Source organism: Anomaloglossus baeobatrachus, chromosome 3 (assembly GCF_048569485.1).
Source record: "Anomaloglossus baeobatrachus isolate aAnoBae1 chromosome 3, aAnoBae1.hap1, whole genome shotgun sequence".
Classification (NCBI taxonomy): Eukaryota; Metazoa; Chordata; class Amphibia; order Anura; family Aromobatidae; genus Anomaloglossus; species Anomaloglossus baeobatrachus.
The window spans coordinates 70,973,767-70,989,945 of NC_134355.1; the positions used below are offsets into that span (position 1 = coordinate 70,973,767).

General features: G+C 44.0%; 1 long non-coding RNA gene across 2 annotated transcripts in view; it reads left to right on the forward strand.

Annotated features, from left to right (window-relative positions):
• The window catches only part of LOC142296046 (uncharacterized), a 57,179-nt gene that overhangs the window by 17,276 nt on the left and 23,724 nt on the right, over positions 1 to 16,179 (forward strand). The window contains exon 2 of one of the 2 annotated variants that reach the window (XR_012751581.1): positions 1,043 to 1,087. The exons of the other annotated variant lie outside the window; for it this stretch is intronic. This is a non-coding gene — a long non-coding RNA (uncharacterized LOC142296046). The remainder of the gene's footprint in view (positions 1 to 1,042; positions 1,088 to 16,179) is intronic. 2 annotated transcript variants of the gene reach the window in all.

Below are 16,179 nucleotides of genomic sequence, written 5' to 3' on the forward strand. Positions count from 1 at the left end.
AATTGTCTTTCTCTGCATTTTTGGTTTGCTGTACATCTACCATCACCCATGTCGTAAATACCTTAAGCTTCCAGGCCGATCAGATAATCGTCATGACGATCTGTGGCTGAGGGTGGAAACGAGGGGGGTGAAGAACCTTCAACAGTTTTACATGACAAATACCATCACCTGTTTGAATCACAGATTCAAACTCAGCTTCATTACCATTCCTGGCCACCAGAGGGAGCTCCACACCAGCACCCACTTGCATAACATTCACAACAGAATCGGTAAGCACCAACATTGGAGCATTTAATGGATGCTAGAGTGGCTTCAGGCTGTATTTTTAGGCTGGGCAGGGCCCAATAATCATGGGCCTCTCTAGCCTGAGAATACCAGCCCGCAGCACTCTGCTTTATCTTGGCTGCATATCAAAATTGAAGGGGGGGGGGCACGCAGTTTTTTTTAAATTACGTAAATAATAAAAAAAAAGCCGCATTGGATCCCTTATATTTTGATAAAATGCCAAGATAATGCACAAAGGTGGGGGCTGCAGCCTCCAGCTGTCTGTTTTATCTGTGCTTGGTATCAAAATACTGGGTATTCAACGCCATTTTTAAAAATTATTTATTTATTTTTACATTTCACTTCACAGAAGCCGGCATGCTGGCAGTCTTGACTGCAACCAATAACACACGCTGTCACCAAGAGTGGGTGGGGAAGCAGTGAATATTCATGAGGTTTAATAAACGGCCACGGAAGCAATGTGACAGCTGCCCAGGAGACTCAATAAGTATAATTGTCCTTTTTTAATCCCCATTTTGCCTTTTCTTTTTTTTTCTTTTATTGAGTAAGTTGAACCCTAAAAGTAACAAAGACTTCCCTGAGAAGTCCGTGTTCGTGGTCCATGCACAGATCATAAAAATTAACAGTTCGGGTTTGCCCATAACTGTTGTTGATATTTTATGATTATTCACAGAGCAATGAGTATTTATTTTAAAAATGTAAACTAAAGCAGCAGTCACTTCACCGCTATATGAAATTTTTGGGTGTCTTTCCCCAGACGGACCTTGAAGCATGAAGTTTTGGACGCTGAGTTGGTTCTCAGGTAAGTATTAATTGCAAAAAAAAACAGGAGAACTTGGAATTCCCCAACATCTCAAATTAAAATCATACATTGATTGCAAAAGTATAACTGACAACTTTTTAAATTATAGTTGCTTGTAAGACACAAACATTTTTTTTTTTAATTGAACATTACATTTTGTTGCAAAGTTAGATAATGGCATCTATGTATGTAAAGTCCTAAATGCCAGTTTGACAATGTGTCAAGTGTCTCCCTTCAGAAAATGTATGAGTATTAGGCCTGTTTCACACGTCAGTGATTCTGGTACGTTTGTGCTTTTTTTTCTACGTACCAGAATCAATGGGTCTGCACACACATCAGTGATTTTTCACTGACCTTGTCTCCGTGCGGCGTACATGCGTGTCCGTGATTGCCGCACGGAGACATGTCCATTTTTTTCAATCATCACTGATGTCCCACGGACCACGCAGTGGTGTGATCCGTGAAACACGTGCTAGAAAAAAACGCGCATATAAAATAAAAATCATTTTTACTCACCCGGCTTCAGCGGCGCTCTCTGCAGCTTGTTCTGCCTTCTGCTTCTGAGCTGGCTCATTACTGTCGTGCATATTCATGAATGCACGACACCGCTGACCCGGAAGCAGCTGCTGCGGGGGTCAGCGCCGGCCGGATGCTGCACCGCGGGAGCTTTCAGCACCATGGAGAGCAGGAGCGGGCACAGGTGAGTTAATCTATATGTGCAATCACGGACCACAGAGAACGGAGCCCGGATTGCACTTAGACAACCCACGTGTGCCGTGAATCACGGCACAATGAGGGACATGTGCGTGTTTTACACGTCAGTGAAGAACGTCTGTGTTTTTCACTGACGTGTGAAAGGGGCCTTAGGAATGCATTTTCCATTTTATAAAGGAGGCTTTGGTTGTCCACGTCAAAAGTGTGAGTCCCACTCAACACAGGTGAAAAATGTCCAGATTATAATGCATGTGAAAATAATATGTCCATTTTAATGCAATTTATTATTGCTTCAGAGTAAAGTCATGTCCAAAAGTTCTGAGGCTGAATACAGAATTCCGTTCTCACTAAATTTGCTGCATAAGTGTTTTTAGATAATTATAAACATTTTGTAAGTTTTTAAACTTTTATTGACAAATATACAAAGTTTATGCAAAGACTCAATATTTACAATTATTTTTCAAGACTCTTGGAATTTACCTGATTTGTTGGATATCAGTTTCTGGGTCAAATCCTGACTGATTGCAACCGGCGGACCCGTGGAAGTTCGGGTTCACCAGGTTAAGTCAGACTTTAGATAAAGTTCAGTTTGGGACCTGAACTTCATCCTGAAGCCCGAACCCCTTTGGAAGTCACTGATTGGGCATTTCGACTCTCCACCCACATACAGCCAGCCATAAACAGAGTATTTCCGAGGTAGGATGCAGATTATTTTTATTTTTTGGTACACACTATATTCTAAACGTTTTTTCCACCCATGAAAGCCATTTAGAGACTATAAGCGACCCGCCCTGGGCCAAGCATTGAGCATACCCGAGTACCCTGATGCTCGATTGAGTAGTCAGCATACAAACAGCCTCAAACTCCGATACTGAATTGTTAAAAGTCCATGTTCGGAACGAACCTCAAATGTTACAGTTTGGGTTCGCTCATCTCTAATTGCAACCCATTCTTACCTAATCAGTGATTGGAATATAACACAAGTTCTGTATTTTGTTTGTCCATCAACTGTTTGAGGATTGACCAGAGGTTCTCAATGGGATTGATGTCTGGGCAGTTTCCAGGCCATGGAGCCAACTGTTCAATGCTTTGTTAACTGAGCCACATAGGTATCTCTTTTGTCTTGTGACATGGTTTCCATCATGGTGGAAAAAGCATCAACACCAAATTGTTCCTGAATTGCTGGGAGACGTTTCTCTTGAAGAATGTTTAGATACCATTCTTTATTCATGGCAGTGTTCTTATGAAAAATTGCGACGGAGTTCACTCCCTTGGATGAAAAGCGACTCCATACATGTAAAGTCTCCTGTACACTTAACTGTTGGCAAGACACGGGACTCATGGTAGTGCTCACCTTTTCTTCTCCAGACAATCATTCTTCTATATATGCCAAACAGTCTGGAGGGGGTATCATCAGCAAAAATAACTTTACCTGTCAAATGCCACTATACAAATAGAATCAGCAAACTTTGTGAAAAACAAAATTTGTTTCAGTCTCAAAACTTTGGACAAGACTGTATGTATAAACAAAAAAATAAACTTTTTTTTTAACAAAATATGATTAAAAATATTCTGCATATACCTCCCATGCAGACTTTTAGGTCTCAAAGATACTAAGTATAAACAAGCAGAATGTCTCACCTATTACGAATGTTTAAGGAAACTTGTCAATTATTTTTGCTAGTCCAAGTGTGATCTACATTTTATCATGTAATCTCTTAAAGGGAACCAAACATCAGGATTTTCATGTATAAGGTGCAGGCACTATCAGACACAGTCTGTACATACCACTAGTGGGCAGCTCGGATGTTTAGGCTGTGAAATCCAAAGTTATAAAGTTTGAAAATTCATCCACATTTTGATTGACGTGTGCACCTCTCCAGATCCGGGCAGGCTATGCACATAATTACAACCCCCCCCCCCCGTCGCCTGTTCCTCCTCTCACTGGCTGTATGTAAATTTCTCTATTCAGAAACACGGCGTCGGAGTTTACACCTGCGCATAGCGCTTATCTCCGGGGCCATGTTTCTGAAGCCCGCAGTACCTAGTATTGTGCATGAGAGTGCGGCGCATGCGCCCTCGCTTCTTGAGTTCTTGTTGTGAGTGCGGGAGCGTGCACGATCACAACAGGACTGGAGAACAGCTGATCTTGCCGATTAGCTGCAGCACACGATATCGTAGCTGCAGCTAATCGGGGTAAGATTAGCTGTTCTCCAGTCCTGTTGTGACCGTGCGCGCTCCCGCGGTCACAACGAGATCTGAAGAAGCGAGGGCGCATGCGTCGCCCTCTCATGCACAACACAAGGCACTGCGGGCTTCAGAAACACGGCACCGGAGATGAGCACTATGCGCAGGCACCAACTCCGACGCCATGTTTCTGAATAGAGAAGTTTACATACAGCCAGTGAGAGGGAGGAACAGGCGGAGGGGGTGGGGGGCGGGAATCATGTGCATAACCCGCCCGGATATTATCAGCAGAGGTGCACACGTCAATCAAAAAGTGGATGAATTTTCAAACTTTATCAACTTGAATTTCACAGCCTAAACATCCGAGCTGCCCACTAATGGTATGTACACAATGTGCCTGATAGTGCCAGTACTGCACTGGCTGCACCTTATACACGAAAATCCTGATGTTTGGTTCCCTTTAAATACAAACCATGATTCCTTAGATTTTAACCACTAAAGCTAGGTTCACATTGATATTTTTATGTGGAATTTGAAGTGGATAGGTTTCAAAATTCACATTAAAAAAACTCAATTTAAAGAAAGTAATCTAAGGTATAAAGATAGCTGTATGTAAAATTCTACATTACCTATTCACATGCCCTATACTCCAGTTTATGATGCCAACAAGATTTATATAGAAGAGCTTCACTGTCTCTTTGAAGTGCAGGGAACGTCCTGTCACTAATTACATAAAATATTCAGCACATGCAGAATTGAAAGTGTTGCAAAACTATAAATGATTACCTAACAAACATTCAGTACACCTGCCAAGTTACACACGGCAAGTATTCTAGGTGGCAGGTTTCTTAGTAAATCAGATGAAATTTGGAATGCACCCATGTCTTGGTGTGCCTGTATATAGAGAATATTTGTCACTACGTGTCCTCATCTGCAGACAGTGTGTGGACTACGTCACTATCCTCGTGTACTTAACAGACAAAATAGAGAACTTCAACATATGTATTAATTACCAGTTGCTATAAATTTTTATGTTTGAGAAAATTATTTCACTTATTTTAATTTTTGTTCATGAAAATAAACTGAAAGCAATATATTAAATAAATGAAATAAAGATTACAATAAAAATATATTGTAATTACCATATTGGGATTACAATAAAAAAAAATTGTAACCCCAATTTTAAATATTTAGTGAAACCACTCCTGGCTTTTGGTAATGCTCACAGAGGCAGATTATATTTGTTAAAAGAGTTTTCTGGGCTTTAAATATTTGAAGTCACTCTATTAGACTGCAGATTACTAAATTTCAAACAGTATGTAATATCAACACTGTCAGGATTCTGCTCTGTTGCATGTCCCAGCAGTCATATGCGATTTACATAGCTGTGGTCATGTGCTGACTAGCAACTTTTCTTTTCCTGCCTCTCTTAACCCTCAACTGGTGAGGTAGGATTTTTGTCACGCAACTGGTGATGAGGGCTTCCTATACCCGTGTTTAGAAATCTCTAATTTTTACAGAAAATGCAAAGATCACGTTTGTTTTAATCATTTTCTTATTGGCGATTGATTACACATGAGTATACCAAGTTTTTGACACCCAGAAGTATCGGAAAATGTAATACATTGATGATTTATACCAGCATTTTTAAATGAATGCCAGCTGAACAAAATTTCCCTGGCGTGTTGCAAACGCCACCTCACCAGTTGAGGGTTAATGTTCTATTGAAAAAAGAAAAGATAGCGGCAAGTGACTGCAAGTGTGCAAATTTCATATGAACAGAAATGTGATGACTGTTTAAGTAGGCAACAGAACAGAATCCTGACAGTGTGAACATAACACACTGTCAGGATTCATTCATTCAAACCGGAGAAGAGAAGGGGTTAACGCCGTGCATCAGCCAAATGAAGGTGTAGAGATGTTGATGATAAATATCTTTTTTATTTCGTAGGTTTACGCGTTTCGAGGTTGAAACCTCTTCCTCAGGATCAGGACATCAACAAAGCAACATAGCTACGGTCATGTGCTGACTAGCTTTGTTGCTGTCCTGGTCCTGAGGAAGAGGTTTCAACCTCGAAACGCGTAGACCTATGAAATAAAAAAGATATTTATTCATCAACATCTCTGCACCTTCATTTGGCTGATGCGCGGCGTTAACCCCTTCTCTTCTCTGGTTTGAATGCTCATGCACGTGGGGCTGCGGCAGACACCATGCTTGTCAGTGGTTGTGACTTTCACAACCACATTACGTGAGTGTATATTTCTTATATACCACTCCTGTCATCTGGTGTTACCCTATCAGCGCTTCTTTTTTCCAGCTTTAGGATTCATTAATTTGCAGTCAAAGTGACTGTTGGTATTTAGCTGAAGACTGTAAAAAACCCTTTGGGTTCGCTTAGACCAGCACTTGATGAAGAACGTTTCCTGCATATTCCTAGGTCACCGATTGTAGGTTGCTTTCTTTATTACACACCACAGTTTTACAATTGATGAGGCCATTGCAAAATTTGATTCAGAGATATTGCAACAGTTCTTTTTGGATTTTCACTGCTTGGGGAAACTTATAGTAATGAAAGATCCATGTATAAGCAAATTTCCTTTGTTGGAAATAGAATATAAAACTATTCAAAACAAAATACTCATTAGGATCAGCAAACAAGCTCTAAGATTTAGGAGAAATCATTACATTTTTTTTATTTTCTTAAGTATTCAGTTTACTCAGGACTAGAAATGAGAAGATCCAAGGTTCGGTGTTTGCACCAAACACAAACTTTACAATTTCGCAGTTTGGGTGCTTTACATATGCAAACCACTCTCATCACATCGCTGTGCTCAGGTACACTCGATGCTCAGCCCAGTGCGGTTGCTTGCAGTGTTTTATCGGCTCGCACTGGGTGTAACAATAGTGTGATCGGACGTAGTGTGCACCAGTAAAAAAAAAAAAAAAGATAAACCCCACTCACTCATTCCCGGAAGTGACCGGTTTATGGCTGGCTACTTGTTGACTGAGACCTAAACTGCCCATTTAGTGACTTCCATTGTGATTTAGGTCAAGTCCGAGTCCCAAACCAAACTTTTTCAAAAGTCTGGTTGCACTTGCCAAACCGAACTTCCACGGGTCCGCTCATCTCTACTCAGGACTAGCAATGAGCATACACGCTGAAGTTCAGTTCGGCGAGTTCAGCCGAACTTTAGAAGAAAAACGTCTGTTCGGGACCTAGACTTTACCTGAACCTCATTGAAAGTCACTGATTGCGCCGTTCAGCTCTCTGCCTACATACAGCCAGCCATAAGCAGAATACTTCTGCGGGCGAGCTTTTCCTTCCTATTTGTTTTTGGGGAGTGCATAGTACATCTGATCATTCTGTTGTTACCCCTAGTGAGCACCGTTCAAACACTGCAAGCGGCTCACACTGGGCACAGAGTATACCTGAGCACAGCGATGCTCGCTCGAGTGGACAGCATAGATAAAGCAACCGAACTCGAACACTGATTTTTTTTCTAAAGTCTATGTTTGGTACCAACAACGGACTTTACTGTTCGGATTCGCTCATCTCTACTCAGCACATGTATGGAAATTAAGTTTTAATAAAGAGAGGTATTCTATCTTGGGTGCTGAAAAAGGGTAGCTTCACAAACGGCAGATTTGTTGCAGAAATGTACAGTACAGACCAAAAGTTTGGACACACCTTCTCATTCAAAGAGTTTTCTGTATTTTCATTACTGAAAATTGTAGATTCACATTGAAGGTATCAAAACTATGAATTAACACATGTGGAATGTGTCAGGTTTCATAATTGGGATTTCTTGCCTTATAAATGGGGTTGGGACCATCAGTTGTGTTGTGCAGAAGTCTGGTGGATACACAGCTGATAGTCCTACTGAATAGACTGTTAGAATGTGTATTATGGCAAGAAAAAAGCAGATAAGTAAAGAAAAATGAGTGGCCATCATTACTTTAAGAAATGAAGGTCAGTCAGTTCGAAAAATTGGGAAAACTTTGAAAGTGTCCCCAAGTGCAGTGGCAAAAACCATCAAACTGGCTCACATGAGGACCGCCCCAGGAAAGGAAGACCAAGAGTCACCTCTGCTGCGGAGGATAAGTTTATCCGAGTCACCAGCCTCAGAAATCGCGGGTTAACATCAGCTCAGATTAGAGACTAGGTCAATGCCACACAGAGTTCTAGCAGCAGACACATCTCTAGAACAACTGTTAAGAGGAGACTTTGTGCAGCAGGCCTTCATGGTAAAATAGCTGCTAGGAAACCACTGCTAAGGACAGGAAACAAGCAGAAGAGACTTGTTTGGGCACAGTACACAAGGAATGAACATTAGACCAGTGGAAATCTGTGCTTTGGTCTGATGAGTCCAAATTTGAGATCTTTGGATCCAACCACCGTTTCTTTGTGCAACATAGAAAAGGTTAACGGATGGACTCTACATGCCTGGTTCCCACCGTGAAGCATGGAGGAGGAGGTGTGATGGTGTGGGGGTGCTTTGCTAATGACACTGTTGGGGATTTATTCAAAACTGAAGGCATACTGAACCAGCATGGCTACCGCAGCATCTTGCAGCGGCATGCTATTCCATCCGGTTTGCGTTTAGTTGGCTCATTATTTATTTTTCAACAGGACAATGAACCCAAACACACCTCCAGGTTGTGTAAGGGCTATCTGACTAAGAAGGAGAGTGATGGGGTGCTACGCCAGATGACCTGGCCTCCACAGTCACCAGACCTGAACCCAATCAAGATGGTTTGGGGTGAGCTGGACCGCAGAGTGAAGGCAAAAGGGCCAACAAGTGCTAAGCATCTCTGGGAACTCCTTCAAGGTTGTTGGAAGACCATTGCCGGTGACTACCTCTTGAAGCTCATCAAGAGAATGCCAAGAGTATAAAGCCGGTAGGGTCCTAGCAAGTCGTCTGAAGAAAAGGGAAGATCGGATGGCCATTCCCTTTTTGATTAAGCACGACTAGTCCAAAGTTTTAAACCCTACTAATATAGCTAGTGAGTTTAAAGAATACTATTCCCAACTATATAATCTCAAGTCAGATCCTAAAACACACTAGCCCACAAAGGGTGAAATTTCTTCTTTCCTTGCTAAACTAAATTTGCCCAAACTTTCCCCCACGGCTCTGGCTGCTCTTAATGTCCCCCTTACTGAGGAGGAAGTAGTTCGGGTTATTAATTCCTCTAAGAGACTTTCTGCCCCCGGGCCAGATGGTTTTTCTAATTCTTACTATCACAGTTTGCGCACATCTTGGCTCCATTTTTGGTTAGAACGTTCTCACTATGGAGGGACTCATCTGATATCCAATCTGAAAGCTTGGCTGCGACAATCACTACTATTCCTAAACCGGGGAAGCCTCCAACCTCTCCTGGTAACTTCAGACCTATCCCTCTTTTGAATTGTGATGTGAAGTTATATGCAAAAGTCTGGGCTAATAGACTCCTCTCAGTTTTGCCGGCCCTGGTCTCCCCTGACCAAGTGGGATTTGTCCCAGGGAGGCAGGCCAGAGATGGCACTAGAAGAGTGATTGATTTGATGGATTTTCTTGAGTCCAGTGGTACCCCTGGTGTATTCCTGTCTCTAGATGTGGAAAAAGCGTTTGACGGGGTATACTGGGGCTATGTGGACGCCGTTTTGGACACATTTGGTTTCTCTGGTAATATAAAGGATGCTATTATGGCCTTATACAAAAAAACAAATGCTTCGGTCTGTGCAGCAGGCTTCTATTCTGATAGATTTGACCTGACTAATGGGACCCGCCAGGGTTGCCCTTTTCTCCTATAATTTTTGCTTTAGTCATGGAGCCGCTGGCAGAGTCCATTAGGCTCAACCCGGAAATCTCTGGAGTTAAAATAGGCCCTGTAGAACATAAGATCGGTCTATATGCAGACGATGTAATACTCTCTTGCACTGATAGTGAAAGATCATTGATAGGGATCAAAAACGCTCTCCTTCAATTTTCTAAGATTTCATATTACAAGCTAAACGAAGGAAAATCGGTTCTCTTCTCACTTAATGTTCCACCATCTGTTAGAGATAGAATCTCCTCACTTGTCCCATATACTTGGGCCCAGGACGGCTTTTCGTACCTAGGGCTAAGGATTTGTAAACTTTCCAATATTGTCAAACAGAATTTTAATACTCTGCTTGATTCCATTCGAAAGGACATAGACAATCAAATACATTTACCCCTTTCCTGGATGGAGCGAATTCAGATAGTTAAGATGATGTTCCTACCAAAAATTATTTATTTATTCCGCTGTCTTCCCTTGAGGTTCCCCAAGAGGTTTCTCTCTCTCCTGCAGGCAGTTGTGAGCAGATTTATTTGGGCAGGAAAGAAACCTAGGGTTGGTATGTCTACCTTATTTTATAGTTATTCACATGGTGGTCCCAAATTTTTATTTGTACCATAAAGCAGCGGTTCTAGAGGCGTTAAGGGAGTTGTATGATGATTCTAGTACTCACAAATGGGTGCTTGTGGAGAAATACTTGGCCCCGCGTGGGACTTTGTGATTTCTACTGGAGTCACGAGTACTTAGTTCCTTTGCCTCCTCTCTCTTCCCCTGCAGACAATGAAAGTGTCATTTTCTTACTGGTCTGATCTGGTCTCTACTCGGCAGACTCAAATTTAATCACCTATCTCTATTAGAGACTTGGAGCTTCATGTGGATGGCCTCACGTTAGGCAATTGGGTGTGGAATGGTATTATGGTCATGAAACATATCCTCTTAATTCAGTAATTCCTTTCTCTGTCCTAATGGATGAATTTGGCCTTCACAGAAATAACTTCTACCAGTATCTGCAAATTCGGCATTTTTTAAATTCATGTGTATTTCCCTTATCCTGCCATAATGCTGTTTGCTTGCCAATACAGCGTTTTTTTAGTTCCTCTTCCTCTCAAAAACATGGCCTCTCGGTAGTATATAAAGTGTTTAATTCCCCTGGTAATGGTCCTAAACAAACGTATATGAGGCGCTGGGAAGGAGCTCTTGCTTTCTCCTCAACCCTAGACCAATGGTGGTTCGCTTCTGGCGCCCTGCAGAAATATTCCTCCTGTATCAATCATCTTGAGCAGCTTAAGAAAGTTCACTTTGACTGGTACTACACCCCGCTGAAGATTTCCAAATTCCGTGGTTTATATCCCCAATCCTGCTGGAAGGGCTGCTCGGGTGTTGGCTCCCTTGGGCACGTGTGGTGGGATTGCCCGCTCATCCGGCCTTTTTGAGAAGAAGTGTCTAACATTATTACCTCAGTTACAGGCCTGGCTGGAAGTTTGAGCGGTCCGCTAGTGGTTTTGGGGATCGGTTTACATATATTCCCTGGTGATTTGAGACCAATTGTATCACACATTCTAATAGCAGCACATATGTGTCTGGCAGACCACTGGAGAGAAATAACTATCCCCTCTAAACTGGAAATTATCCAAAAAAGTCAATATATGAGCTCCTTCTGACCTCAGATCTGTTAACCAAAAATAAAATAAGGAATCGTTGGTCCCCCTGGGTGGTGTCCAAATTCTCGTCTTTCCAGTCCTGATTGGTGGACCTGTTACCTTATTACCTATCATCCCTACCCTTGCTTCCTATGTTGCAAATTGTATGCCCTATCCCTACTATGCTGAATTTTCAGCTGTTATCTGTTTTTACTTTGAATTTTATTGTCCTGCTGTTATAGGACAAATTTTTCAACTGTCCGCATGTTTGTTGCGGTGTATAACCTGTATTATGTAAAATCTTAATAAAAATGTATTGACATAAAATAAAAGAGAATGCCAAGAGTGTGCAAAGCAGTAATCAAAGCAAAATGTGGCTACTTTTAAGAACCTAGAATATAAGACATATTTTCAGTTGTTTCACACTTTTTATTAAGTATTTCATTCCACATGTGTTTATTTATAGTTTTGATGCCTTCAATGTGAATCTACAATTTTCAGAGTCATGAAAATAAAGAAAACTCTTTGAATGAGGTGTGTCCAAACTTTTGGTCTGTACTGTATGTGCCTCATAATTTGTTCCATATGTGTACATTTTTGCAAGACATCTGCTAGGTATGATTATATATCATAAGGCCCTATGCGCACTCTGCGTTTTTTGCCGCGGTTTTCTGGCATGTTTTGCTGCAGAAAATGTTTATAACCTTGCTGCAGTCCTTCCTCAGCAAAACCTATGGTAAAAAAAAAATGCTGTCCGCACACTGCATTTTTTTTCACCAATGGTCAAAAACCGCAGGGAACAACCTATGGAAAATTTGTGACAAAACTGTGGCAAATCGCGATTTTCAGGTGCTGTTTGCCGCGGGTTTTTACTGTGGGTGCGGTAATCTTTCAGAGCCTGCAGAATTTTCTTAAGAAAATTCCATTTTCTAGTGCACACAGGGCCTAACTGGTCCCTCCAGGTATTAAGTGGAAAGGAAACAGGTATTCATACATGTTTTACCATCCCTATTATATCTCTTTGCTTCCAAGAAGAATATTTTGGTTTGGCTACTTGTTTAATTTCTCTTGCTACTCAATAGACAAAGATATTTGTTCAAACAACCTTATATAGATATACAAGTAAATGCCGGTTTACACACAGCAATATCGGTACCGATATCGCCATCGTGCGTACCCGCCCCCATCGGTTGTGCGACACAGGCAAATCTCTGTCCGTGTCGCACAACTTCATCCGGACCCGTCACACTACTTACCTTCCCTGCGACGTCGCTGTGACCGGCGAACCGCCTCCTTTCTAAGGGGGCGGTTCGTTCAGCGTCACAGCAACGTCACAGCAGCGTCACTGAACCGCCGCCCAATCAACGCGGAGGGGCGGAGATGAGCGGGACAAACATCCCGCCCACCTCCTTCCTTCCGCATTGTGGCCGGGAGGCAGGTAAGGTGAGGTTCCTCGTTCCTGCGGTGTCACACGGAGCGATGTGTGTTGCCGCAGGAACGAGGAACAACTTCGTTACTGCTGCAGTAACGATATTTGAGAATGGACCCCCATGTCACCAATGAGCGATTTTGCACGTTTTTGCGACGATGTAAAATCGCTCATAGGTGTCACACGCAACGGCATCGCTACAGCGGCCGGATGTGCGTCACAAAATCCGTGACCCCAACGAGATCGCTGTAGCAATCTCGTAGCGTGTAAAGCCCGCTTAAGAAGTTCTCCGAGGCTTCAACACATATAACAGATAACGTTCAATCACCTCTGCTACAGAAGATTCACCAATCTAATTATATAAAGAAAAGAAACGGTGCTCAGGTAGAAAGAAGCCAATCCGCATCTGTCATCTTCACGTTTCTCCATGCGGTGGAGGTGAATTGACCTTCACACTTGCGTCTTTTTGCTTTTACCAAACCATAGATCTATATAATTAAGATGAAAAAGAGAGAAGTTGGTATTGACCGCTTCCAAAATATTAGTCTAAAAAGTTTTGTCCTGTACTCAAAAAAGTAAAAAGAGGACCAGTGGGCTCAATATAAAAGAAAGTGGCACGCCGAACAGGGGTTATTTTTACCAAAATAATTTTCCCATAAAAAGTTTTGTTACATTTGTGTGTGCATACATGACCACTGAGGAAGGATTCTCCGGTCGTGATGGTTAGTATACCCAACTTAACCTAAAATAACACACCGACTGCATATGACTTGGTTAAACAAATTGGCCACAGCAGCCTTTATTACCTATTATTAACATACTAACACAAGGGGGCGCCGTCCAACGGGCGACCCCAAACACACAATAATAGGTAACACATAATAAACAAAACATGAAAACCTTATGTAGGCCCGATCCAGAAACCAATTCCTACGACAATATCCCTGGCCGCAACACTCCGACCCAGAGATGAGGTATTAATCACCCCACGGATTAATACCCCCCAAACTTTGCAGAACCCTGTGCCTGCAATTTACCGGAACCCGGAGACACCATACCCAGACAGTGCCTCTCGGTCCAGCTACCAATCCCTTACAACCGCTTCTGGACCAGACCTACCCCCGCCACAGGACAGGACACGTGACACCTTACGTGGCCTGGACCCGCCACACACCCAAGGCTTGCTCCACGCCATCAGGCAAACCCAGGGCCCATAAATCGGAACCAATATCATTAAGGTGAACCCCCATCACTCCTCCTAAACTGCCACTTCGGCGACTCCAGGTCCACGTGCCTCACCACAACACCGCCATTTTTCCGCACAAAACGCGCAACCACCCTGTTCACTTGAGCCCGGGCGCGGTTAAGCTTTTCCACCGACCGGGCCCCCCTCCACCATAATCTGGCCACAATATCCGACCACACCACTATCAAGCCCGGATACCGTGTCCATAAACGCAAAAAGGTCCATCTTAGTGTCCCTGATCAGATCGCGGGATGCCCGCGAACCCAGGTCATTCCCCCCCACGTGCAACACTAACACGTTCGGAGGTCTGACCATCCTGTAATAATATTCGAACTCCGGCACGACCCTGCTCCATTCCATGCCACGCACTCCAATCCACTTGACCGACGCCAGCGATCCGTCCACACCCAACTGCCGACCATTTTGGACGAGCGTCAGCCCAACGGGCCCCCCCCAGAAAAACGACAGAGTGCCCCAAAACCCAGATCAGACACACTCCCATGATAAAAGAAACAACTTTAACAAACAACAGCGCCATTCCAAATTGCCCAAGGAACAACAACCCCCAACAGCAACACAAACAAAAACTCCAACCGAAACCTCAATGAAATAACTGTGGGCGCACATAACCCCGAAAACGATAGGACTCCCACCGACCAATCCGTCTCACCACGTAATCTCCAAGGCCCCAACGAGAAGCCTCCATCGCTGCCCTGATCCCAAAGGAATGAGACCCGTAATCCTCTGGGCTCTCCCCCGCCCAGCGCAGACAACTCCTCAGCACTGCTACAAAACTGGTAACGAGACAACCAAGCCCAGTCTTCGTGACACAACAGCGGGCCCGGAAGACCGCCCCGCCATCCACAAACGTACTCACCACCTGCACCGGGCACAACTCATCCCCTCGCACCGCATACAACACTACCAACATGCCTCGACCCATCTGTTCCATTTTGGACCGCCGGAGCCGATACTCCACTCTCTGTCCCACTACCGACACACCCTCGGATAGCGATAACCGCCCCCATTAACCCTAGAAGGGCTCACCAACTCCCCAATCCAAAAACCCCGGAAAAGCTAACACAAAAGCGGCTTCAAACAGTACCGTCTCATATGCTGAGACACAAAGAACCCGCAAACCATCCACCAATCGCCGTAACAAGTCCAACGAAATGGGACGCCTAGCGTCCCGCACCTTTACCCCTTTCTGAAAACCCTTCAAGGCCTGCCGCACGCGGAAATCCCGCGAAACGTCTTGCTCACCCCTAACCTTTAACCAGAAGGCCACTGCCCCACAGCCGATGCTGACCTCCCAGCCTTAAAATCCTCACTCACCAATGCCAAGAGCGCCAATAAATAATCCCCTCGCCCGTTGCCAACATCGCTCCCAGCACTGCCTGCCACTCAACCCACACTTTTGCATAACGGCACCAAGTCACCTCGGTTACAAAATTTCTAATCAAGCCCACAATCGCTGCCTCACCAGGCTCCCCAAGTCCTCTGGACACACCGCTCCAATCTCGTCCGCCCCCGGCCTTAAGTCCCGAAACCTGTGGAACTGAAAACGAGATAAAGCGTCGGCCACCCCGTTATCCACCCCCGGCACATGTTTTTCAACCACATGAATATTCCACAGTAAACACTTGAGCACCAAATGCCGCAGATATGCCACTACCAGTCCAAACTTCGCTGACAAGCTGCTTATTGCATGCACCACCGCCTGATTATCGCAATGAAAGCACACTTTACGTCCCGAAAATTGCGACCCCCACAACACCACCGCCCCCACGATTGGAAACAACTCCCGCAGGGCCAGATTTTTTTTACCAGGCCACTCTGCCGCCATTCCTCAGGCCACTTCCCAATGCACCAATGTCCCTGAAAATGGCGCCGAAACCCGCCGACCCGGCCGCATCCGTATACAGCTCCAGCGCACCCTTAGGCACCGCCTTCTCCAACCACAAAGCTCGACCGGTAAAACGCCTCAAGAAGACATCCCAAACCAAGAAATCTTCCTTGATCTCCCGCGTGACCCGCACCAAATGCCCCTAGGACCGCACGCCTGCCGTAGCCGTC